Raw genomic sequence first — 26,127 nt, 5'->3', positions numbered from 1 at the left:
GCGTACTCCGAGCCACTGGCCCTACAGGGAGTGTAGCTCCTCAGACTAGGGCCTCCCCGAGCCTGCTCGCAGGCCTTGGTCCCTCTCTCCCTCTCAAGTGAGGGAACGAGGTTCCAGTCTGGCTCCCTCCAAAAAAGGAAATCCTTGTCAGCCAATAGATGGGCCGGGTTGCAGAAGGCAAACCCGTCCTCCTCAGCGTCGGACTTCCCAGCATCGTAACTGTCAGCTGGTCGGGGCGGGCCTCTTTCTTTGTGTTGTTACTCGGGGGCTCCGTGTTAGAACAGGGCCTGGCACACGGGAAACACTCGGACACATTCCTTGTACGAACGTTGTCCAGTTTTGACTCTGGACTCCAAGCCTGGAAGCGGGTCTTCTGAAATGTGGGATCCTTTCTTTCTCCCCGTCCTGCCTGAGGCCCTAACAGACAACACTTGGAGAAAGCGAAGTACAGGCACATCACAGTAAACACTCTTCACAACTGCTGCGAGTCTCTTTAGCTGATGAATTCTTCGCACAAGGACCTGGCCTTTCTTGTCTGCAAGCGCAAACGTTTTGAAGATTTGATCTGGATTTCCGTTCCTTCCGGGAATCATCACCGCAGGCCTGTAGGGTTCTCTCCCGCCGCAGCACCTTGATTTTGTGGGTGCATCTGAGTGCCTGACTGCTGCTCTGGACGAGAAATAGTCCCCTGGTGGATGGAAGGGCGTAATGAGTCTCCTTAAACAAGTCAGAAAGAGAAAAACAAATACCATATGCTAACACATATATATGGAATCTAAGAAAAAAAATGTCATGAAGAACCTAGGGGTAAGACGGGAATAAAGGCACAGACCTACTAGAGAATGGACTTGAGGATACGGGGAGGGGGAAGGGTGAGCTGTGACAAAGTGAGAGAGAGGCATGGACATATATACACTACCAAGCGTAAGGTAGATAGCTAGTGGGAAGCAGCCGCATAGCACAGGGAAATCAGCTCGGTGGTGTGTGATCACCTAGAGGGTGGGAGGGAGGGAGACGCAAGAGGGAAGAGATATGGGGACATATGTATGTGTATAACTGATTCACTTTGTTATAAAGCAGAAACTAACACACCATTGTAAAGCAATTATACTCCAATAAAGATGTTAAACAAACAAACAAAACAAACAAAAAAATACCTAAGTACTACAAAGCGCGGGGAGAATGACCTTAACAGGCAGAGGAGCGAGAGAAAGCCCCAGTGTGGATGCCCAGGGACAGGTCGTGGTTACACTCTTGTGAGACACGGCAGAGGGCGGGGCGGGGGGGGGCAAGACTTCTCCCGTTTATACAGGTTGATGTGCCTAAGAAACTATAACGTGTCAGCCCCGGGAAAGGGGGTGGTGGCCCTGATTGGGAAAAAGTCAGTTTGAGGGGGGAGCCTGTTCTCAAAGGGGTCAAGTGACCGCCCAGGGTACTCAGGGCACCACGGCTGTCATCAGCAGCGATGATAAGAAAATCAGTGAATGCTTTGTCCTGTTTTAAAACGCATCAGATCGTTTGTTTAAGAGAAGATAATCCTCCCATTCATCCAGTTCTGAACCCCCAAAGTGGCCCGTGAGGGAATCTGGGGCTCAGAGGGCAGTGAGTGTCTCTCTAGGCCACAAGGCTTAGTAGCAGCTAAAACGCGGAGCCATCCCGAGCCACGCCGCCCTTTCCGACATTTCAAGTTTCACGCTTTATTGTAAAGTTGGGTGTGTAGTTTTCGGCAGCATTTCTCCTTCGAACCGTTCTCGGGAGCGAGTTGGGAGGCGATGCAGTAATTCAGAAATTAGTGAAATCTTATTCTTGGTGGGGCGCTGGATTAAGAGGCTGGGAGAGTGTGATGCGAGGCAACGTGTAATTGCATGATAAGGCTCTCGCGAGGAATTCATTGGCCAAGTTCCTGTTTCTATTCCTTCCTAATCTCGCGGAGCACGTTCATTCTCTGCAATCCGTCTCCATAATCTTCTGCGGCCCAACAGCAGCCGATAGAAGCGTGCATGTTTGGAGAGAAGAGAAAATATGCAGAAGTGTGATAAACTGATGCTAATTATCCGTATTTAGGACACCGAGTGCAGAAGGATCAGGGCTTACAAATAACGAACCAGAGCCGGTGATGATGGCTTCTGTGCGCGGAATATGTCGGAGGGGCCCAGATAAGGCTTTCACGGGCAGGAGAGATTTATTGGTCAAAGGGTTCACCTTCCACTTTTCCACCTTTATATAGCAGTAAATTATTTAGGCTAAATTCACCAGAACATTACTCTTTTATTTGGCCACATGCCATGACGTGCTCTTTCTTTCTGGCCTTTGAATACGAATCCTTGTAGTGTAACATCAGTTGATAAGGGACAAATAATTGAAGGAATAGGTAATTCCCTTTAAATCGGATGTATAGGACGGTGAGGTAATGCTCCCAGGAAGAGCGAGACGAGGGAAAGCACAGGGGGCCGCGAGTAGAGCAGTAGCATCTCTGCCAGAAAAAAATGAACACGGACGCTCACTATATGCCCGTGTGTCCACATCTCTGTGTCCCACAGGCCAGCAAGCTTGTGCACAGAGGCTGCTGCTGGAGCACAGAGGCGATAGGTCCATTTTTCCTGTCTGGAATCCTTAGCATTTAAAAATTTAGAAGTCGAAACAAATTCTTTCTCTTCTCTCTTACTGTCCCCACATCACCTCAGACTGACCTAGTATTTAAGATTGGCTCCCAGGGCTTCCCTGGTGGCGCAGTGGTTGAGAGTCTGCCTGCCGATGCAGGGGACACGGGTTCGTGCCCCGGTCCGGGAAGATCCCACATGCCGCGGAGCAGCTGGGCCCGTGAGCCATGGCCGCTGAGCCTGCGCGTCCGGAGCCCGTGCTCCGCAACGGGAGAGGCCACAGCAGTGAGAGGCCCGCGTACCACACACACACACACAAAAAAAGAATCGGCCTGCCAATGCAGGGGACACGGGTTCGAGCCCTGGTCCGGGAATATCCCACATGCCGCGGAGCAACTAAGCCCGTGCGCCACAACTACTGAGCCTATGCTCTAGAGCCTGAGAGCCACAACTACTGAAGCCTGTGTGCCACAACTACCGAAGCCCATGCACCTAGAGCCCGTGCTCCACAACAAGAGAAGCCACCGCAATGAGAAGCCCGTGCACCGCAACCAAGAGTAGCCCCTGCTCGCCACAACTAGAGAAAGCCCGCGTGCAGCAGCAAAGACCCAGCGCAGCCTAAAATAACTAAATTTATAAAAAAAAGAAGAAAAAAAAGGATTGGCTCCCAATCCTCCCCAAGACGTCTGGCTCCAAGAAAAGACGCAGAAAGACTTCGGGCTGGAACGATCGCGTGACATGGCTGTGGGCTCAGTGGTAGAGATTTTCCTGCATTACAATAATTGCCTTGTAAAGGTTCCAGAAAGCAAGCACAAGTGTAGCTTAGTACTTTGATGCACAATTTGTGGGCTCATCTTGAAATTTAAAATACTAACTAAATCCCATTCAGTGGCACTAACTTTGATGTTTCTTTTCTGACTCATCATCAGCTTGGGTACCAATTGGGAAACTGGCCTCCTTCCTTCATCCTTTGAGAGTCTTCTAGAGTTTTCATTGGGAAATCTTTCAGTTGGTGTTGGACCACCTCTGGTCCAAGGCACTAAGGCCCCTCTGTCAAATACACAGAGCGATCTAGTGCGAACCACTTATGATAAATACGAGACTTTTTAGAATAAAAAGAGCCATGCTGACATTTGGGCATGTAATTTATAATCTCTCTGTAAGGAAGTGTCCAGGAAGAATAGCTTATCTTGGGGCTTCCCTGGTGGCGCAGTGGTTGAGAGTCCGCCTGCCGATGCAGGGGACACGGGTTCGTGCCCCGGTCCAGGATGATCCCACATGCCGCGGAGCGGCTGGGCCCGTGAGCCATGGCCGCTGAGCCTGCGCGTCCGGAGCCTGTGCTCCGCAACAGGAGAGGCCACAGCGGTGAGAGGCCCACGTACCACACACACACAAAAAAGAAGAGCTGATCCTTGACCACACGGATAAGAAATTATCTGTAGGTTACGACCACTCACATGCACTTTTTCTTTTCAACAAGCCTAAGATGCCAGTTACCGTAAGATGCACCTTTATTTTACATGCCACTGTGAAGGAAAAAACTCTGCCACTTATAACTGTGAGCTGTCACTGAGGGTAATGGAGCACTTAGATTCCAGAGATGATAAAACTAAACACGTGTGTCTTAGAACCAAGAAAACGCAGTGTGCACAGTTGTTAGTCAAATAATGAATTTGCACCATTTTGCCCCAAATATTTTCACAATTATCCATTATTCTATAGAAATTAACTTTCTTAAAATGAATGGATGTGTTAAAATAATATGCAGTCAACACAGGCAACAATTACTCTACAGTTCTATATAGTTTAGAAATGCAGAATCTAGACGGTTATCCATTCAATTCACCAAAGAAGAACAAAAAAAGAGAAAAAAGACAAACGTTCTTTCATCAGTAATACTCCAGTCATTGAGGCTAACTATGTAGGTTGCTGGCATTTCTAGAAATTACCTATGCTAGAGAAAGAACCCAGTTCTTCAATTTATTTGATTCCAAAAAATCAATGTGTTACTTCACATACATACATGTCCTGCTAAAGTAAAGTGACGAACTGAGGCTGGTTTCGTTTGGTTGGGTTGGGTGTTGGTTCTAGAGGCTGTTAATCTGGATAATTTGTTTCCCAGGATCAGGTTTTCTTCCCGAATTACAAAATTTTTACCGAAGTGATCTGAATAGTGTCTAAACTCTCTGCCTATATATGCTCTCCTGTCATCAAAGCGCCCTTCTTCCCTAACAACCAGTAACCCATCTACGAAAATTAGCGGTTATGATGAAAACAGGGTTAAATTCAGAGACAAACCAACAACTATTTTTAAGGTAACCAGTTAAGTGCAAGGAACTAGTTAAACTGCGTATCAGTTTGAAGGTAATTTTAAAATGTAATTTCTCGTTAAGATTAAATTCAGTGTTTTTTAAAATTAGCCTGCGTTCATACACTTGGACAGTGGCAGGTTTTCACCCCACTAGCAGTGGGACTTGGCAGAACGTGGAAGAGTAAAAAAGGGGCAAAGTTACCCAAACAACAGACCTAGGGTTTCTGAATGTGGCTGCTGTCCTTGCTGCGCCCTTCTGGGCTGTGGGGGGTGTGTGTGTGTGTGCGCGCGTGCGTGCGTGCGTCCCACGTGTGTGTGCTTGGCAGGTAAGGGAGCAAACGTGGAAGGTGGGGACACCAGGAAGAAGACAGGGGAAGCGGGAGGTATTGCAGCCCTGGGTTAGTGTCCTTCTGGAGACCAGCTCGGTCCTTCCTCAGAGCTCAGGATGACAACACAGGTGTGAATGTGAGCTCCGTGCCCAACTCCCACTATTGGTGGAAAAGGCGAGTGGTTAGTTTGGTGCATGGCTACGTTCTCTCACTCCTTCTCCCCAGAGCCTTCCCCCCACCCTGCATCAACCGACATCAAATATATATTCAGTGCATGCAAACTTCATTAGGCAGCTCTGTCCGAAGTACCTTGCTGCCACCGAGCCTCCCGATAAGGCAGCAGAAGGATGGCTTTGCGTGCTCGTCTTCTGGAGTCGCACTCCCGGACCACTTTCTCGGGGGCGTTGCAGCCCCTTTACCAACGTCTCTGAGCTGGATTCCTATCTGCGGGTAGTATATATTGAGGTATCTGAAATAAACACAGAATTCCAATTATCGTTTGCCTGCGGACTCGTTAGCAAGATGATTACAAGATAGCGTCAATACGCTTGGCATGTTGAAACATACTTTCAGCTCCAACGACTTCAAATAGCTTCTAAGTAAAACAAATAAACAGAATAATGGTGGGATTTATTTGGAATTATTCATTATGAGGCGACCCGAGCCGTGACACTTCCAATCACGTCTTAATTGTCTTTTTAGGAGCAGGAAGGGTTTTCCTGTCTTGACACACACCTCACCCCGGGCCCCAGGCAGTCTCTCTGCCCCGTTCTGTGGCTCCCAGAGCTGATGAGAGGCTAGGGGTCTTTTGTGGATCACGCATAGTTTGCTCTGGTTTCTACACATTAAAAGTGAAATAAATACCCAGGCTGACTGTCCTAGATTATGATCTCTGAGTTGATGTGTTAAATGAGCCCGTTGCTTTAAAGGTTCTAAATGACAAGATTTTTACTATTACAAGTAATTTATAGCTATTTCCTGTTTGACATGACAGATCCTCGTGGAGAAGTCCAAATTTGCTTGACATACATTTATTTTAACACCTTCCCCTTCTCCAAATTCTAGCGTGTACTAACTACTGTTTTCCTAGGTGTCAATTTGCACCTGTGGGGTCTACCTCTTGAGGCTTCACTGAGGTCCCGGGCCTCCCCTCCAGATGGCTGCCTGCATTTCAGCAGCTAATGGGGGTGATTACTGCATATTTACTGTAATTTATAAAAATCGCAGGAAATGACATTTTTATTAGTCACTGACTCCACCATCACCAGCTGCAAATGGATGTTATGCATACAAATCCGTTTCTTAAAAACTGTTCTTCCCAAATCACAAGCTACCGGGCGCTGTGCTGTGTTTTTACCCTCACTGGCTTCTTGCGTCTTCCTAAGAATCCTCTCCCCTTTCCAGAGTTGAAAACCACACAGGAGGCGTCAGCCTTGGGATCTGGACCCAGGCTGCTCTGACTCCAAAGCGTGGCATTAGCCGCTGCCTGGGAGCAGCTGGCACCAGGAGGAAATGACCTTAGAACCACGCGGAGGGAGAGCCGCGACCTTGGACAGGGAGAGAGGGAGGGGGCCCAGGGACCCAGCGGGGTGTACCCTCCGAGGTGTGTCAGCCACCCGCGCGCCCAGCACTGACCGCCACTAACGAGCCTCAGAACAGAGAGAGGCAGGTGCTTTCATGTCCGTTTCAAACAGGGAAACTAAGGCTCAGGGGACACGGCTGATACACGGGGATGCGCACATCTTAACTTACATCCGCACAACCGAGATGCGCCAGGCTGCCCACCACGCCCCCTCGGTGAGACCTCTGAGGGCTGAGGAGAGACACGAGGCCCGAGAACCGACGTTGATGAGAGACGGTGGATGAGACACTGGTGAGAGATGTGCGTGAGATATTGCTGAAGGGCATGCAGGCTGTGAGCACGGGAACCATATCCCGAGGGGCAGCTCTGCTTCAGAGAAGCCGCTACGTCATCGAAAGGGAAGGGAAGTGTGTATGGGGGTTGACCTGCTTAGGGGGGCAATTGAAGGGCCAGGGTCTCAGCTCCTCAAATGGAAGACGAACCTGGCCAGGCTGGTGCACAAAGGGAAGCCTGAGGGGCTTGGGGGGCCCAGCTGATGTTTTGGATGAGCCCCCTGAGCGTATATGGATGGACCGAAACACAGCACAGATACTCCCGTTGGACCGGGGGTTCGAGCAGGATACAGGCATTTCAAGCCCAGGATGGGGGGGATGCCAGCTGTGTTGCAAGGTCATGAAGAAGGGAGCTTATGGGACCAAGGGAAGAGAGGGGACGTGTCCTGTCGTGGGTGGGACGTGGTTCACTGCAAAGAGCATTTCAGAGACGGGAGGCTCCCACCCCGCAGAGCACCCTGTGCCTTGAACAGGAGAGAAGTGAACATGGGAGCGTGTGAGAGAGAGGGTCCGAGAGAGAGAAAGACCAAGACAGAGAGAGTCCAGGGACAGAGAAAGACCAAGACAGAGGAGGCGGGTGGAGGAGGGAAGGGAAGACGGAGGGAGGGAGGGGAGGAAACAGGGGTAAGTCAGCCAGGGAGACGGGAGAGAGCCTGGTGGGTAGGGATGTGCTGTGACTGCGGGGTCTAAGTCAGGGGTATCTCATGGTAAACATTTTCTTTTGACTCCTCTGGCTGCTACCGAAGATCTAATTAACAAGCCCCTGCTTTGGGGGAACTAAGAGTCAGGTTTAACAAATACCTGCTGAGGGCCAGCAATGTCTCAATCTTTCAGGAATGTTTTCCTCTTTAGTTCTCAAAACAATTTCTTCCAGTGAGGTATAATTTTTTGCCTTTTTTTTTTTTTGCCATCTGCCTTATGAAGAAACGGAAGCTCAGAGGAGTGGAGGACGGGCCCAGCTAGTAAGCGGCGCAGCCAGTGTCTGAACCAGACCATCGAATTTAAAGTTGGTGGCCCCTCCGACACCACAGCTGCGGCTGCGGGATTGGTTTCCGTGTGTACATCACAGCACAACACCAGCATGCGTGAGATGGAGAGTAAGGGTGTGCTGGAGGAGAAACGGCCATCACTGTGGCTGGGATGACTGGACAGGAGCCCAGATCACCCTCTGCATCTCCCGGGATGGTCCACGATAGGAGGCCTTAACTGTTCTGTGACATCAGCCTGGTTGACCTTTGGGTGAAGCCCACAGTATAAAAAGGAACTGACTCATTATCTGGAAAACTGGTAAACAAGGGGAAAGAATCTAGAGTGTGTATTCCATCTTTCTATACTAACTGTATCACTGGGTAACCAAACAGTTGATGAGGCATATTTTTTTCTTGAAGAAATATTACAGATAATAAGTTATAAGAATGATAGAGTTCAAATAAAGCATTGTGCAACCCCCACTTAACTAATGGATCTAAACATTGAAAACCAATGGCTTCCTTCTGCCCCCAAACCTGATGGCATCAGGCCTCTAGATGAACTCTCAGTTGACAGGAAACAGAGGAAAGAGGGACGTGATAAACTATGACCCGGGGATGCAACCCACAACCCAGATGGGGAAACTCTGCAGGATAAACAACCTCTCCCCATTTTTTTTTTTCTTTTTTTTTTTTGCAGTACGTGGGCCTCTCAGGGCTGTGGCCTCTCACTGCTGTGGCCTCTCCCGCTGCGGAGCACAGGCTCCGGACGCGCAGGCTCAGCGGCCATGGCTCACGGGCCCAGCCGCTCTGCGGCATGTGGGATCTTCCCGGACCGGGGCACGAACCCGTGTCCCCTGCATCAGCAGGCGGACTCTCAACCACTGCGCCACCAGGGAAGCCCTGCCCCCCTTTTTTAACTTCAAGAAATAAATTGCAAGAAGAGAGAAGAATTGAGGCAGAATCTAGAAATTAAGAGACTTAAAAGACATATCAACTAATTAAAAGTGTGACCCTATTTGAATTCTAATTTAAAAAAATTTTTTAAAAGCTAACACTTATGCTTAGAAACTTGAACACTGATGGGATATTTGATGCTCTTTAAGGATGTGTTGATTTTTTAAAGTGTGAGAATGGTATTATGATTATACTTCAAGAAAAAGACCTTATATTTTAGAAGTACATACTGAAATAGTTACAGATGAAATCATATGACATCTAGGGTTTACTACAAGATAATGTAGCATTGGAAAGGATTTGGGGGTATAGTTGGGTGATGGGTATGTGCGCTTCTATATATCATTTAATCTACTTTTATGTATGTTCCAAGTCCTCCGCAATAAAAGGTTAAAACTAAGATTTAAGATTACCAAGGAAACAACTCATATTGAAATGCAAATATCAGAAAATATTTTGTGATATAGTAATAATTTTCCTCCATAATGCACTAAGTAACAAGTTCTGTAGCAGGCCCAAAAATGACTGCAATTTCAGAGTGGTTGGGAGTGTAAATGATATTTTGAAATATTTGTAACAAGCGTACCGTGACATGAAAATACTGATTATTTCAGTTGGTGACAAGGTCATAGGGAATGCTGATACTCCTGTGGTTTGTGGACTTACATTCATAACCAAAGGAAATGCTCAATTTCAGTTAAAGGTTAATAAAAATAAAGGTGACTATTTTTCTGTCCAAGTTCAATGGACATTCTGAGCTTTCCCCATGGAGTCCTTTGGCCCCAGGTTAGCGTGGTGGACCCAGGTTAACGGCCGTGTTCTCAAGGTGTGGGAGTGTTCTGGGGTGGATATCGTGCTTTTTTTCTGGATTAGAGCCAGGCCATGTCTGACGTGGGGATTGGAACTGATTTTAAAATCCTGGTTCTTAGCTGCTTGAGACACTCATGGATCTGTCTTGTCTCCCTCTTTTTCTAGGAGCCATGGGGACCCTTGCTTCAGACAAGTTGGGAATCTCAGCATTTCTTCTTTCCTCCCCCGATGGAAAAATGGCCAAATTAACATTCCACATTCAAGGGACCACTTAGGAATCAGCTGTCATAATACAGAAACAGATTCCTAAAATGTTAGAATAAAAAGAGAACTTGAGGACAATTTACCACAACCCTTGCCTCTGCAGGTAGGAACAGTGATGCCCAGACAGATGAGCTCTCTGGTCCAGAGGGCCCCAACTCGCCCAGGTCATGGTGCCCTTCGTGTCTCGGGAAAGTTCCCACAGCAGCTTCGTCCAAAAGAAACTCTTAAGTGTTTGTTTATTAAGAAGTTAGGTTCAACTTAAAAATTTTTAGGTACTAACAGCTCTGTAGCCAATTGAAAAAAGTAATACATGTTGGCTGAAGAAAAAAAATGATATTTTAATTACATTCTTAAATAACTATACTGTATTACTAAAGGCAGGCGTGTCTGCTACTGGAATCAGATTTAGTTGCCATCACCTTCATTTCATGTTCTACACTGATTTTTCTGTGGGACTTTGCTTTTTTAAAAAGCCAGTTTGCATTTTATTTATTTATTTATTTTTACCACGGTGCATCCGTTTGATGGTATCGTGCAATACAAGGGGGGCCCACATAGAACAAGGCAGTCCTGCTGAGCTGCAGGGACGGAGACTGGAGAGTAGGACCAAAGAGAGAGCTGGAGGGTAGGATATAAGGAGTGCCTGGAAATCTACCCAGATGTCCCCTGAGTCCTTGACCGGACACTTGACTCTGCCTGCAAAAGGCAAGGTGCTGACATAGCAGGCGAACTACCAAGGAGAAGCGAGCTGAGTGGAAATCCCAGAACTCACGTGGGGCTGGGAAACAGTGCAGTAGTATGAAGAGACCTCGTTGAACACACCAAGCACTCAAGCGACGTCCCAAAGGAGATATGCCTTAAGAACAGGGCTACTCTAGCCCAAGAGTAAAGACTACTGCAGGCGTGCCCTAACAAAGCTTAAAAACAAGACTTAAAAGATCAAGCTGAACTGCCTCAGAATTACACTTAATTCCCTTTAAATGAAGGCAGTCACGTTTGGACATTCAACAAAGGGGCATCTACTAGCCCAGCAGACAATAAAAAATCACCAGACACATAAAGAAGAAAAAGTGAGAAAAACATGAGTAGGAGAAAAATCAGTTAAAAATAAAAAAGACCTGAAATGGCACACGTGACGGACTTTAATATGATAAAAACAAGCAGTTTGAAGGATTTAAGTAAAAATATGAACACAGTGTGGAAACAGATGGGGAATATCAATAGAGAAGTAAAAATGATTGAAAAAGAACACATGGAAATTCTAGTACAGAAAAGCACAATCTAAAATGAAATATTTACATTCATCTGTACATTCTCCAATCAAAGTATCTGTCTTGTTCCTAAACATAATAAAGTATACAAAATGTATTGTCTCTATAAACAAAGTACAATATTAGACCAGTAACACTAGGTTTTACTCCAGCACATTTTCTGCAAGGAAGTCAAGGAACTTTAATCAACGGGGCACCACTGGACACCGTTTTCACTGAGAGAGCACTGTTTAATCACTTCTGTGATAATGGAAGCAATCAATATCTGCACTGTTTAGTACGGTAGCCACTAGCCACAGGCAACTACTTAAATTCATTTTAATTAAAAACTGTGCCCCTCAGTGGTCAAATTTTCAGGGACTCAGCACACCTCTAGGCTCTTAAGGAGGGTGGGTATGGCCTCACACTCAATTTTGTTAAAATCTAATTTTTTGTATGTTAAAGGAATTAATTCAACTTCCTAGGCTTAGAATAATTCAGTGAATCCATTTATGCCCTGTAGTAGTTTATGCCCTGGGGAAATTCAAGTGGAATTGTTTTCTCATTTTATCGTGGTATATCTGTGCCCTATATATGCTATAATATAGACACGTCCAGATTATATAAGGACCACCCAGATAGTCCCTAACCCAGATAGTCCCTAACCCAGATAGTCCCTAACCCAGATAGTCCCAGTATCAAGCATGCCATTTCGTCTTTGCGTGTGCGTGTGCACATCACGTAATGGTGAGGACACAGTTAGACTTAAGTGTAGCTGTAAATGTGCATTTTGAGAAGACAAAATATTTTCCTTATTTATTCTTTATCCAAATTCTGAACCTTATAAAATAGCCTGTCATAAAGTGCATTTCTGAGGGTTTGATTTGTAGGCTCCTGAATCCATTCCCTCTTTTATGTTCGAGAATTATATATACTTTTTTGTTGACCACAACAGCTCCATGAGACTTGATTTGGGGGGACATTTGTCCTAGCTACAGCCTACTTTCTCTGTGATAGAAAGGAGTGGAATGAATTAATACCTTAATAAAACCTGTGTGTATTTTCCTTTTTCTCAGCGTTTCTGAATAGGGCCCAGGAATCACTTAATAATTCTGTGAAATGGTCTTTCCATGGCAACTCTCTGGCTATCTCTAACGAGCCAGTGGATCAAAGTCCATGTTTGTGGAATCAATGGAATAATTACCCTACATATCTGTTACATAATAGCTCTCAGATCATGCAGCTCACTGGGGAATCACACCGGGCGGGGGAGGGCGGGCATGGTCTCCTTCTCACCTTAGTCTCAATGGGTGGCTGACCTCGTCATTACTGGTCATTACTGTTCGTGGTGGTGGTGGGGTGGTGGCTGTCATTGTAGTTTCACTTTTCTAAGGATTCGAAGAAGGACTCTTTGCAGAAATGCTTCCAGATTCTGACTTAGTTGCAGTTCTCTCCTCCTCAGTCTGCTCAGGGGTGCAAGGGCTCCCATCATCTCAAAAGGAATTACATTCCCTTTCCTTTCCCCATGTCAAATGGATAAAGTCTTTAGATTGAAAAGGGAAATGATGGGGTCATAGGTGACTTTAAACCATAACAGCAAACTAAAAACAATCACAACTGGTACTGGAGCATTTCATCTTTTGAAATAAGAACCCCACCGACCAGGAACTTCTCAGTGAGCATTCACAGCTATCTAAAACTGTGACTCTAGGGGCAGAGACGAGAAAATGCAGGAAATCAGTATATTCAAAACCTTTTTTCACGTCTAGATGCCCATACCTCTAATGTACACCATAATTGTCTCCTAAAAAGTTCAGGAAAAATGGATTTCATCGAATGTATTTTGACTTTGCAGAATTCCACTCTTACCTCTTAACTCTCCTTACATGCATCCATTTGACTGTGCTCAAAACTCAGTGTTCAGTACAATCAAGTGTCACTTGATGTTGGAACAAGAAAGAGGTGTGAGGAGCGAAATCTAGCTCTGCTTTCCTATAAGAAGCCAACATAGGGAGGCAAAGCAGAAAAAGAGAGAATTCTGTGAGACAAGATAGCGTGTCCAACACCTGAAAAACGAGAAAATTCCAATATCTTCAGCAATGTGAAACCGCAAGCCAAGGAAGGAAAACTGCAGAGGTATTCTTTAGGATTCCAATAAGGGAGTATTGTCACTGATTGGGAGCCCAAGAGATCAATGTAACTGAATAAGCAGTCTAAAATTAGGCCCAAACATATACAGCTAATTGATTTTCAACCAAGGTACAAAAGCGATCTAATGGGGAAAGAATAATCTTTTCAAAAAATGATACTAGAACAATTGAGTAACCACATGCAAGAAATATTAACCTTTACCTCACACCACATACAAAAGTTATGCTCAAATGCATCACAGACCTAAATGTGAGAGGTAAAACGATAGAATGTTAGAGCATTATTCAATAGAACTTTCTTGATGATGGAAATATACTTTGTATTTCCCAGAATAATAACCACATATGACTGTCGAGCATTTGAAATGTGGCTACTGTGATTGAGGAACAAAGTTTAAAAAAATTCATTTTATTTGATGTTAAATTCAATTAGCCATTTGGAGGCAGTGGCTACTTCATTGGGCAATGCGTTACCAGAAGAAATCACGAGGGAAAATCCTAATGACCTTGAGTTTGGCAAAGATTCCTTCAATGCAACACAAAGTGCATGAACTGTATGAAAGAAAAACAAAATCAATAAACTGAACTTCATCAAAATTTAAAACTTTTCTTCTTCAAAAGACATCGCTGAGAAGATGAAGAGGCAAGCCACAGATTGAGAAAATATTTGCAAGACAGTGATCTGAGTTGTGTCTGGAATATATAGAATTACCAAAATTCAATTAATACAAAAAAATAATAAAAATGGGAAAAATGTTTTAATAGACATTTCTCCAAGGAAGATGTATATTTGGATGGCTAATAAGTACCTGGAAGGATGCTCGACTTGATTCGTCATCAGCGAAAGGCTAATTAAAGCCACATGGGATCCTACCACACACCCAGTAGTACAGCTAACAATGAAAGGCAAGTGTTGATGTGGATGTGGAGCAACTGGAACTCTCATACTCGCTCGTAAATTCCTGATATGTTTAATCTTGCAAATCATAGTGTCAAAGGTGTTTATGATAGTGACGTAGAGCATGGAAGGAATGTGTGGTAAGAACAGAGAAAACGAAGTGTATGAATAACAAGAACTCTTGCGAAACAAGACCATTAATAACTTCAGGGGGAACAAAAGTTTGGAACGAAAGGAAATGTAATCGTAGTTTACCACTCTTCTCAGCCATGACCAGTACTTCCACGTTCAGACTAAGGTATACACTGAATATTTAACAGAAACAATGACATACGTACTTTGGGAAAGAGGGAAGTGGGGAAGAATGTAAAAGAATGTGGAAGCTTTATAGTTGCTAATGAATAAGGTCCAAATAGATAATGTCTAAAATTAATAAATCAAGAATAAGCAATATAAAACTATAATTCAGAAATACGGAGATAAACAGTGGGAAAACAGCCAGAAGGCTTATAACAGGTTGCTGCTGGGGAATGGGACTGAGAGCTAGGGATGCCTGACACTAGGGAGGGGGGCTATTTTCCTTATAAGCCTTATAATACTGTTTGCCTTTAAAAAGTACAGTATTCAGCAAAACTATGGAGACAGTGAAAAGATGAGTGGTTTCCAGGGGAGGATGAATAGGGGAGCACAGGGGATTTGGGGGGCTGTATGATGCTATAACGGTGGATACATAACATTACGCCTTTGCCCAAACCCACAGATGTGCGACACCTAGAGTGTGTGCAAACGTAAAACTGTGGACTCTGGGTGATAATGACGTGTCAGTGTAGGATCACCAATGGCAACAAATGTACCAGCTGGTGGGGATGTTGATGGTGTGGAAAGCTGTGCATGCTGGGAGGAGGGGGTACATGAGAACTCCCTGTACTTTCCACTCAGTATTACCGTGAACCTAAAACTGCTCTAAAAATGAAGTCTATTAAAACTGTTCCTACGTACTATATTAATTATAAACATTAGAATCTGTCAGCACTAGATTTTAATCCTGAATTTTATGCTCATTAATGATATGCCCTTTTGTAGATAACTTAACCTCTCAGGTTCTTAATCTATAAAAGGGGGAAATATAATAATTATAAATTGGAGATGTAGTGAGGATTAAATGAGATTATATATGTGAACTTTAACAGTGATTAATCTCTTTATACATTGCATTCTTCGCAAAGAGATAGATGGTTTACAAAGGTGCATTTAATATAGCAAGATAAAGTGAATTAAAAATAAATAAGAAAAATAAGTCTGGCACCCAGGAACTGTTCACTTTTCTTTCTCCTGTAATTGAAGCAACGCGTTTTGGGTAAACTTCATGAGTTCCTGTGCCTGCTACGTGCTGCCTTAAAGTGGCGTCAGTAAATGCCCTCTACTACTGTGTTTTTACGTAAATGGTTAGGTCAAGATGGACTCCTGCTTGGTTGTATTAAAAGGTCCTGTTTAGAAATAGCTTTTGGGAATAACTGCACATAGAATATTTGAAAGCCCGCAAGACTAAACTATTCCATTTTCTAGTAAACCAGGGCCTTCAGAATGTGCAATATTCACTAGGCAAGAAAATTTATTGGCGTCACGATCAAAAGAGTGAATGTCATGGCTTGAATGGTGTCCCCAAGAAGAGGTTGGCATCCTAACGTGACCTTATTTGGAAATAGGGTCTTTGCAGACAAACAAGTTAAGATGAGGGTGTCGGTGTGTGTGGTGTCCTTGTAAAGGGCAAATTTGGATACAAAGACACACGGGGAGAACTCCAGGTGAAGGTGAAGACAGAGATCGGGTGATGCTTCTTCAAGCCAAGGGACGGCAAGGATGCCAGCAAACCACAGAAAGCGGAGGGGGGGGCTACCTGGGACAGACCCTCCCTCGCGGCCTCAGAGGGAACCAGCTTGCAGGCACCTTGATGTCTGACTTCCGGCCTCCAGACCACGAGGCGATACATTTCTGTTGTTTGAAGCCACGCGGTCTGAGGCACTTTGTACGGCAGCCCCGGGAGATGTGCTACAATAGGGACTACGTAGTTCACAGGAAGGTTAAAAAGGATTCCTTGCTTAAAAGAATCCGGCCCGAGTAAAGGATGTGATCTAACAGTTGCGCCCCATCTCTGATCCTGGCACCGCGCACGGTACACAGCACTTCTCTGAGGCAGGGGTTGGAGGGCTCCTTGCAAACTCTTGTCTTTTTCATGCTTCGGTCTTTCCAATGTGACCCCTCTCTGACCCCCTCTGCTTTGGGTCCACCTCCAGCTTCCGGGTAACCCCTCGTTCCTAATCATTTTCTTAACGCTCCATGTATTTCTTGGGCTGAATTATGTTCTCCACTTGTTCCCATGTTCTAGTCACTGTCATGAATACATCCAACCGAAACATTTCAATCACATCCAGTTCAACTGCAATCGTATGTTTATAACAGAGCCCTGGCTTCCGCGGGCGAGAGGCTGTGTAGGAGTATTTTTATAGCGAACTTGAAACACCCCTCGCGTATCTCCCCTGAGCTGGGTGAGAACCGCATCGAAGCCTGAAGTCCTTCCTCCGTGGCTCAGCCCACGGCTGGTCACAGGCAACCTGCCTTCCTGCACTGCCGGCTTCCTTTCCTTATTGCTGTCCAGAACTTTCCTTGGTCGTTCTCAACTTCCTCAACAAAACAAAAATAAGAAAAATGAATTTTAAAATAATAAAAAACTTTAGAAGAAAGTAGTTTAACATGCATACTTGAGAGTTCCCTCTTTCAAAGGGAGCGTTTTCTCCTATTCATAGATACTGAATCAGCCTATAAAAATAATTATTTGAAAAAATAAAAATGGTTATCAAATGTTTGGATTTCAGAGTAACAGCAATAACTCATACGACGCCCTCTGCTTTCTGAACTGCCACCTTCACACCGAATTGACCCGCCCCTTCCAACATTATCACGTACCGTTAAGGCCATGGCGGCTAGGACGATGATTACGTGCAGGCGTGTTCCTTGTACGTTGTCCCCCAACACCCAGGACTATAGACATTTTGTCACCGTGTGGTTTACAAAGAGAAAAGGACATCCTGTACTAAGATAGAAAAAATGTCCTGGGACAGAACAGTTGACATTAAAGTGACTTAAATAGAGAAATAAAATCCAGGGCGACTCTTAAAGCAGTCTTGTCCTTGGTCAAAACTAGTAGACTAAGCATCTTTTTAAAAAGTTGATAGAAATCCTGGTGCTGGGAGCATTCACAACGAAAATAGACAAAAAGCTGATGAACACGTTTTAGCAAGTTTTTGCATATGTTTACATGTTGGTAGTTTACCATCTCTAATTCTCTCTGAGTTGCATGAATTTAAATTTGGTTATGTTAATCTGAGGAAGATATTAATGTAAAACCTTTCTTCTCATTTAAAAAAAGGATAAATCGTTTATATTACTCTTTCGAACTGAGATTACTAGCAGAAATGTATTCTCAGTTTTAAAAAATGTGAAATTTGGATAACAAGCTAAATTACCCACTTACTAAGGGAAATGATACAAAATGCTTAAAATAATTAAACCAATACTTTATTATCTAAATGAATACGTCACCTGTAGTAGCTATTTGCAGAAAAAGAAGATTGTATTTAAAGTCGCAGCTCAAATTAAATGATGCCATTGTAGAGACATAATATAAGCAAAAATAGATCATTTAAAATCAATCTACAAGCTGCAAATTCAGTGCCAACCTGAATCGTGCACGTTTTTACCATACCCTTAGTATTCTGGTAATTGTTTACTGTGCCCCAGGCCAAAAGAAATATCTAACAGTTCCATTTGTTAAGTAGCTATGTAACTTAATATATGTTTATATCCTAACAACTTAGCAGCCATTTAAAAAAAATTACGTGAATTGAATGAAAAAAATAATACTTTCACTTCATTCCCTGACTAACCCCCATTGCTGAGTAAGGCTCAGCTGTACGAGGTCCCCTCTGCACAGCTCCTCTGACCTTGGAATCGCGTGGTCCCCGACACCTCACTCCTGGCCCACCCTGTGTCTCCCACGGGAATTGCTTTTGACTCAGCAACTGACAAAAACCCAATTTCGTGAAGATATGATGTCATCAGGAGGGATTCAGCTACAAGCAAATGTTGAGACTGGGAGCTACCGTAAGGTACGGCTCCCAGGGCATCTGACCAAAGTGCAGCATTGCTGTGTTTCCCCCCAAATTCACAAGTATCCTGAGCTGTCTCTCTGAGTTCTGTGGGGCCCCTGGGGAAGCACAGGACGGGGACAAGGTTGGGACAGGTTATCTGGCACTGCCCTACCACCCAGTGGAGCTGCCATGTGCTTTCCACTGCTGCCACCATTATTCTAACCGTAAGAAATCAACGTCCAGTTTTATACATTTCAACCATACAAGCAAGTTACACAGTCCAATTCACACTAGAACGAGGAGCATTACAGAGAAGGATAATAAGGCAGCATCCGGAGACAGACCTGGCTGGGACTAACTGTCAACCTATTTCCACATCAAGGTCACCACCTTCAGACTTATCCCCCTTGCGCTCCCTGCTAGATTTCTTGATAGTTCTACGATTAAAGTGGAAGAGGTGAATTCCCAGCCTGTGCCTCTTCACAGGTCCCCCTCCCAGTCTAAGAGGGTGGCCCCTTTCCCCTGCCCACCTCCTCCTGTGCAGGTGGCTGAATCATCTCTGTGCACCAGAGCTGGCTTTATCCTTATGGTCCTGGGAGGAAACTTACCTTAATATCATATGAAACAGCTGGGCTTGGTACCACACCGCACCATATGATACAATATAACGCAACAGAGCACAACTGTAACACTGCACTGGCAAACCAAAGTTCCTTGCACCCCCACGTGTCAGATTACAGAGCAGGTCTTGGGGAATTGAGAGTTGGAAAACAAGTTCCCCCAGCCCAACAGTCCCTTGGATTGGGGCTTATGTACACGAGCTCTGGGGTCCACTCGCCCAGCCACAGGAGGAGGCCTGCGTGCCACCCTCAGCGCCGGACTTTGCTTTCCTGTCTCCTTAATCACCACCAGGACTGTAGCCAGGGAGGCACGCAGCGGCCAGGGCTCTGGGATATGCACCAGGCACTGCGCTAAGCCCTAAGGTGCCTGCTCCCCGCACCGCTCCCCGGGGGTGCGCGGGGGGTCTCCAGGCGGAAGCCGGCTGGCTCCTCTGGGCTGGTCCTTGACAGCAGCATCTCAGCAGCCCCCCGAAGCCCCTGCATCTGCTCCGCTGTATGGATTCAGTTCAGTAAACGGCTGTTGGTCCCCACAAGTTGCCTGGAACTGTGCTGATGCTTGAAATCAAACTTTAGGACAAACAAACGGATCGAGCCAGACACCGAGCCTGTTCTCCAGGGGGCTGGGGGCTACTGGGCACGCTAGCTGACATGCGGTCTCTGCCCGGGGGCACGTCTGCTCCCCGGAAGGTGTTCTAGCAAAGGCAGGCCTTCACCTGCACAAGTCTGCAGGTGGCCCAGGCTTCGCAGAGACTGCACAGGGAAGCGGGAAGGGCCGACCCCGTTCTGGTTACGTTTTTAAAAAATCCTAAAGTGAAGACTTCGCCTTAAAATGTTGTAAATGTGCTACTTTCCTCAAACCTGATTTAATATAATCATAACTGTTTCAAATTCATTTAAAACTTAAGCTGTTTAATTTTATATTGAACTTGAAGCTTATAGATTGATTTAAATGATCTGTTTTTAATGCAAATGCATGATTACATTTGAGCTGTGACTTTAAAGGCAATGTTAGTTTTCTGCAAATAGTCGCTACAGGTGATGTATTTATTTTAGACGATAAAGTATGGTTTAATTATTTTAAGGCTTTTATATAATTTCCTGTAGTAAGTGTGGAAATTAGTTCGTTTTCAAAACTTCGTGGTCAATGTTTTAAAATTAAGAGGATATTTCCTGTAGTCATCTCGGATTGAAAGACTAAAATAAATGATTTATTATTTTTTAAAAGAGAAGAAAGGTTTTACATTAATGTCTTCCTCAGATTAGTATAACCAACTTTAAATCCATGCAACTCAGAGAGAATCAGAGATGGTAAACTACGAACACGTAAACTCATATGCAAGGATTCGCTACAACACGTTCATCAGCTTTTCGTCTATTTTCGTTGTGAATGCTCCCAGCACCAGGATTTCTATCAACTTTTTAAAAAGATGCTTAGTCTACTAGTTTTGACCAAGGACGAGACTGCTTTAAGAGTCGCCCTGGATTTTATTTCTCTATTTCATTTCATCCACTGTAACTTCCCTCCTTCCTTCCTTCCTTCCTTCCGTTCCTTCCTTCCCTCCCTCCCTTCCTTCCTACTACAGGATTTTCTTTTCTCTGTGTATGTAATCACGCGGTGACATTACGTCTATAGTTCTGGGTGTTGGGGGCAGTGTACGAGGAACACGCATGTAATCATAGTAACCAGAGCAATTATATTTATAATGTGCAATAATGATCAAAACAAGAGAGTTTAAGAAACTCTTCTCTGCCCACTGTTCACAGGGGCCTGATTATCTGGATTGACATCTTATCCATTAGAATGATGAATGATTTAGACAACAAAAACAGTGTCATCTTCTCCAAAAGCTATAGTTAAAATGCATAGGTTATCAGATCTCCTGAATGATGCCCAGTGTCCTGAAATTAGCTAAAAACCCTATTGGAATTCCTGTATTATCAAGATAGCTTTGATTCTTTCTATAGAATATTTTCTCTCACTTTACCCTGCTTAAAATTTATTTTCTCGCATGCTACTCAAATAGATACGGATCTCTTCCATGACCACACTTTTATCTAGATCTGTATCTATAAATACAATGAATGCTATCTTTATTATGATCTGAAGTAACAGTCACACGCGTCATGGGGAACCCTGTGCTTTCTAGATAAAACATTGCTGATACGTAATAGCTTATTCTCTTTACAACAGCAGCCTCTCTATTTGTCCAACCTCTTCCTCTCAAAGACACTTAAAGTACTTAATGTATTTTGTACTTAAGGTTTTTGTTTTTTTAAACAAGATACTCCCGTTCTACAGATGACAATACTGAGAAACTTGATAGTTAAATATTATATTATTATGATTACAATTATGATATATTCAACAGAACCCATTTATTCCATCTCACATGTACTATTAAATGCCCTTCTCCTATTTTCAAATACCATTAAAATAACGCTCAACTATTTATGTGACTGTTTCGGCCCACACTGCATTCACGAGGGCTGTGCAGACCTAGTCTACATAAATACAAATTAGTTTGGTAAAATTAGAGATTGATAAGGCACAAGGTGACATTGCTTCGTCCTTTGAATCGCCCATCTTTAAAACAAAGATGCGGGTGTGGAGTCCGCCTCCTGTGTCTTCCTGACTGCCCTCCAGGAGAGGCCCAGTGCGTCCACGGGCAGCCAGGACGGCCGGTCCAAAAATGGAAAATAAAATCAGTAAATCGGTCAGTCCTCTCTACTTACAAGATTCTACTGATAGAGCTTAAGTTTTTTCTTCTCCCACTAATTTAATTTTTTCAAAAATAATCTAAACTGAACAATTAAGTGAGAGCACTTTATAAATAATAAACTGCTACTCAAATTTAAGTGATCTAGACACGGTCTTAATAGCTACTTACCGTAAAATTGTTGGGGCCCGTGTCCTATCACGGGTCTCCCGAGAGCCCTGCTGGACCTGCCTCAGCATCTACTGGAGGGTGCCTAGGAGAGGGCCAGGTCCCTTGGAATCTCAGGAGCAGCCTGCCCGGGGCGCTCGGTCTGAGAACCTGCGTTGGTAACAAGCTCTTCTGGTGTCCTGTGCACCTGTGCGCCCTTGTGAACCTCTAAGTCTAAACCTTTGCCAACTCAAAGCCGTGATCAGACCTACTCCGCTCAAAGTTATTCCAACCTTCCTCCACGCAAAAAAAAAAAAAAAAAAAAGAAAGAAAAGAAAAGAAAATACAGTGTGTGTGCACGCCCCACGGGAGGACCCCGCCGGACTCAGCTTCCAGCCGAGCTTTCACTTACTCCGAGGCGTCTTCCCTGACCCCCCAAGATGGGCGTGCACAGTCTGTCCCACAACTGTGGCCCTCAGTGTCACACTTCTTCATGTGATGACCAGGTCCACCCACTGGGCAGTGAGGCCCGTCGTGTCCACCACTGCATTCTCAGCACCTGCGCACAGGCCACACATACAACAGGTGCTCAAGCAGTAACACGGGCCCACCATGGACTCGTAATAAACGTCTGCTGGGCAGATGAGCCAATGATGTGACGACCGTCAGGTAACTCTCAAGAGAAACCGTTATTAATACGATGGAGGGGAGACGGGTTTGTATACTTATCACTGTTTCCCAGCCAGGCCACACTTGGCAACTGACGTCACAATTCCCCACGTTATCCCTGCCTGAACGGACACAGGCTTACGTGTCAAATCACCATTTATCGGGAGGTTACTATTTGCTGGGCACACAGCATACTCTTAGATCCTTAATCCCAACTACATCCTTCTGAGGTTGGCTTGATGATTTCTGGTTCACATGTGAGAAAATGGACTCAGAGGCAAAGACAGTTACCCAGGACATAGGGCTGCCATGTGACCAGCCATGATTCAACTTCAGTTCTGACTCCAAATCTTATATCCTTTCCCATCTTGCTGGACAAGGCTCGACAGAGATTAGAAACAATATAAATATCATCTCACCTCACCATGATTCTTCCTTTTCTTTGAGCACAGGTGTCGTTTCTCCCTGAGGTGAAAATGCAAACGGCCAGTTTTTAGAAGGATAAACGTCCCCCTTCAGTTCAATTGCTAACGCAGAGAACAAAGCCCCTACTTTTCCATCTGTGTGGACACTCAGGCGAAATCGCCTGCCGAGGTCTGGCCTTTCCCACATACCTACATTTCCCCCTATAGCATGGATGGATTAAAAGCACGAGGTTTCTAAACCCTTGCCCAGGTTACAACATGCTCACCTGGATTTCCTCCTGTTCTGTTGCTTAGAAAGAAAAAGGAGAAGTTGGCTTCTGCTTGGAATGTCTTCAGGCCGACCCTACCCTGCTACTATACTGTTTATAGGTGTTCTGTACCTATGAGGTTCTGTGCCCTACGCGTTCCAGTTTTCCTCCTGTGAAACCCGAGGCCAGTCTTTTCGAGGCTAAGACTCTCATCCCCACGTCTGTGAGCGTGGAGGACTATTGCTGCCACTAGATACCGTCTCTACTTAGCGTTTCCGGGGTGCGCAGAGAGAGAACAATGTCTGGGTGATAACTCTTGTCAGTCCCCCCATTGTCAAACCCAATCTTACATTCCTCCACACTCTCACAATATTTCCCCATTGGGAACACGCCTGACACTGCAATTTCTCAAAACTGCAGCTCTGCAGTGAATGCCTAATTCCTGAAACTGCAAAATCTAACAAAAGCTGATTTTTTCCACTGATTTGACTGGCTGACTATTTCGAGGCTTTGCATGTGATGCCCTGCTGTTCTTCACAAACTGCATCTTTAATGTCCCCACGCGGTCGTTCTGAAGTGGCTGTGGGCAATGAAGTCCTCGCGAGGGACCTGCGGGGCGTTCAGACTCACTCACGATGTCCGGCCTTTCTGCCGCAGACAAAATTTCCCCATAGGTTACATTTAGCAGTTCAGGAGTAGCAATCGGTTCCGTGCTTTGAACCCGGAACCCATTCACCAGGAGAGTCCAGTGTCACCCAGGGTGGCTGTGCAAACACAGTAGCGCACTTGGAGGCATCTGTTCGTGGTGTTTTAAACACTGCCTTCTCTCCCTCTCTCTCTGGTGTTGGTGTTTTCACATTTAAAGATGAAAAGCCAATTTAGAGGAAAATATGGCAATTCTGTTTTGTTTTCACTATCAAAATAGATGATCTTTTTCTATCTTTGGATACACCACTCGTTTGGGTGCTTTATCCACTTTTCGTATTCGTTAAAGCTCCTCGTGCTGGTACTGCAGCGCAGATTCCCAGCTTGACTGCTGAGGAAGACAATTTATCCTCCTCCTGCCTTCTCCCCCGACCCCCGACCCGATCCTTCACCGCAAACTCCAGTTTTCCTGACTTGCCAGATGAGCCATGGGGATTTCGCTCCCTGATGAGCTACGCGGGTTTATCACCCAGATTAGCGCCTCATTCCTCCGCCCTGCTGGAGAATGGGGTCTGACGACAAACAGCCTGAATGTATTCCATCGCCCACCTCCCAGTACTGCCCCCCCGCCCCCCCCCCCCCACGAGGTTTGCAGGAGCCCAAGCCAGGCAGCGATTCCTGCAGAGCCTAGGTGAAATCGGAAAGGCAGGGCGCCCAAGGACCTGGTCTTTCAGGTTTGGTTTCTCACGCACACACAACTGCCTCGGCAGGACGGGCCCCTCCGGCCTTCTCCGCCCGGGCTCGCGTGCGAGGGAGCCGCCGGAGGCGGCCCAGGAAGTGGAGCCGGGCGCTCTGGTGACGGAGAAGGATTCGGCCCGACCCGCAGTCCGCCCTGCGGTTGCAGTCGCCTCGGCGCGGGCCTCCCGTCTCCCCGCCCCCAACTTGTTGCGGCCGAGCCGGGAGACGGCCTGTTCCGCTCGCTGATTGTAAAAGGGTTTGACTTGCAGCTGACCCCGGGTCAGGACTTTCTCTGCACTAATCCCGCTCTCTTTAGACACAAAACACGCTGCCCTCTTCCCTCGCATCAGTCATCTTAATCCCCCCGGCGGCTGACACCCCGCGCGGCCCCCGGCTGCACCCGAGTGGGCTGGGGGTGGACGCCCGGGACCCCACGCCCCTCCCGCGCCGAGCCCGCGGGGACGCGGTGGAGCGGAGGGGGGACGGGCCGCCCCCGGCACCTGCCGATCCCGACCCGGACTCCGGGGGAGCGTCCCGGGCCGGGCCGCGGTGGGGAGGCGGGCCGCGGCGAGAAAAGACAAAGGAAAGGCCGGGAGCGCAGGGCAGGAAAGCGGAGGAGACGGAGCGGGAGGGGCGGTAGAGGGGAGGGGAGAGCGAGGCTCACGGGACGGGAAGGGACGGCTGGAGAGCTGCCGAGAGAGGAGTGAACGGGAGGAGAGGCGGGGGCCGAACCGCGAACCCGGCAGGAGGAGGGCGACGGCGGGCAGCCGGGCCCCGGCCCGGAGGGGACCGGGACCCGCACGCCGGGCGCCGCCCGCCGCCGACGCTGCCGGGCTCCCGCGGGCGGGCGGAGCGGGGTCCTGGCGGGCACGCAGCTGGGGAGGAAGGGCCGGGAAGGAGGGGGGCGGCGGGGAGGGAGAGGAGGGAGGGAGGGAGGGGAGGGGAGGGGAGGGAGATAGGGGAGGGAGGAAGAGCTCCGCACCCCCCGCGGGGCCTCGCCGTCGGGCTGGGGGAGGCGGGCCGGGGGCCGGGAGTGGGGGGCGAGGGTGAGGGGTCGCAGGTACCCTCCTCCAGGGCTCGGCCTCCGCGCGCGCGCCGTCCCCGCGCCGCCCCGACCCTGCGGGGCTGGGGGGGCGGGGACCCGGGCCCACCTCCCTCGGCTCCTCGCTCCGGGGGGCCCGCGCCCCCTCAACCCCTCCCCTCCCGTCCCGGCCTTTCAATCCCGCCAACTAGTCATGCTGGGAAAAGGGCTGCGTCAAGGCCAAGTCTGCTTTTCACTTGAAGTTTCCAAGGAATCAAACCTATTATTACGTTCTGTC

At 46.5% G+C, this 26,127-nt stretch overlaps 1 long non-coding RNA gene across 1 annotated transcript; it reads right to left on the bottom strand.

The window, feature by feature from the left end:
• LOC132413505 (uncharacterized) lies at positions 1 to 24,478 on the bottom strand. Its single transcript, XR_009516747.1, has 4 exons — positions 23,444 to 24,478; positions 23,172 to 23,217; positions 5,550 to 5,709; positions 1 to 688 (listed from the first exon to the last, which is right to left on the bottom strand). It is a non-coding gene; the product is annotated as an uncharacterized lncRNA (long non-coding RNA).
• Positions 24,479 to 26,127: the final 1,649 nt, after the last annotated feature.

This window comes from Delphinus delphis, chromosome 18, assembly GCF_949987515.2.
Source record: "Delphinus delphis chromosome 18, mDelDel1.2, whole genome shotgun sequence".
Taxonomy (NCBI): Eukaryota; Metazoa; Chordata; class Mammalia; order Artiodactyla; family Delphinidae; genus Delphinus; species Delphinus delphis.
This window is presented reverse-complemented; position numbering and strand designations above follow the sequence as displayed.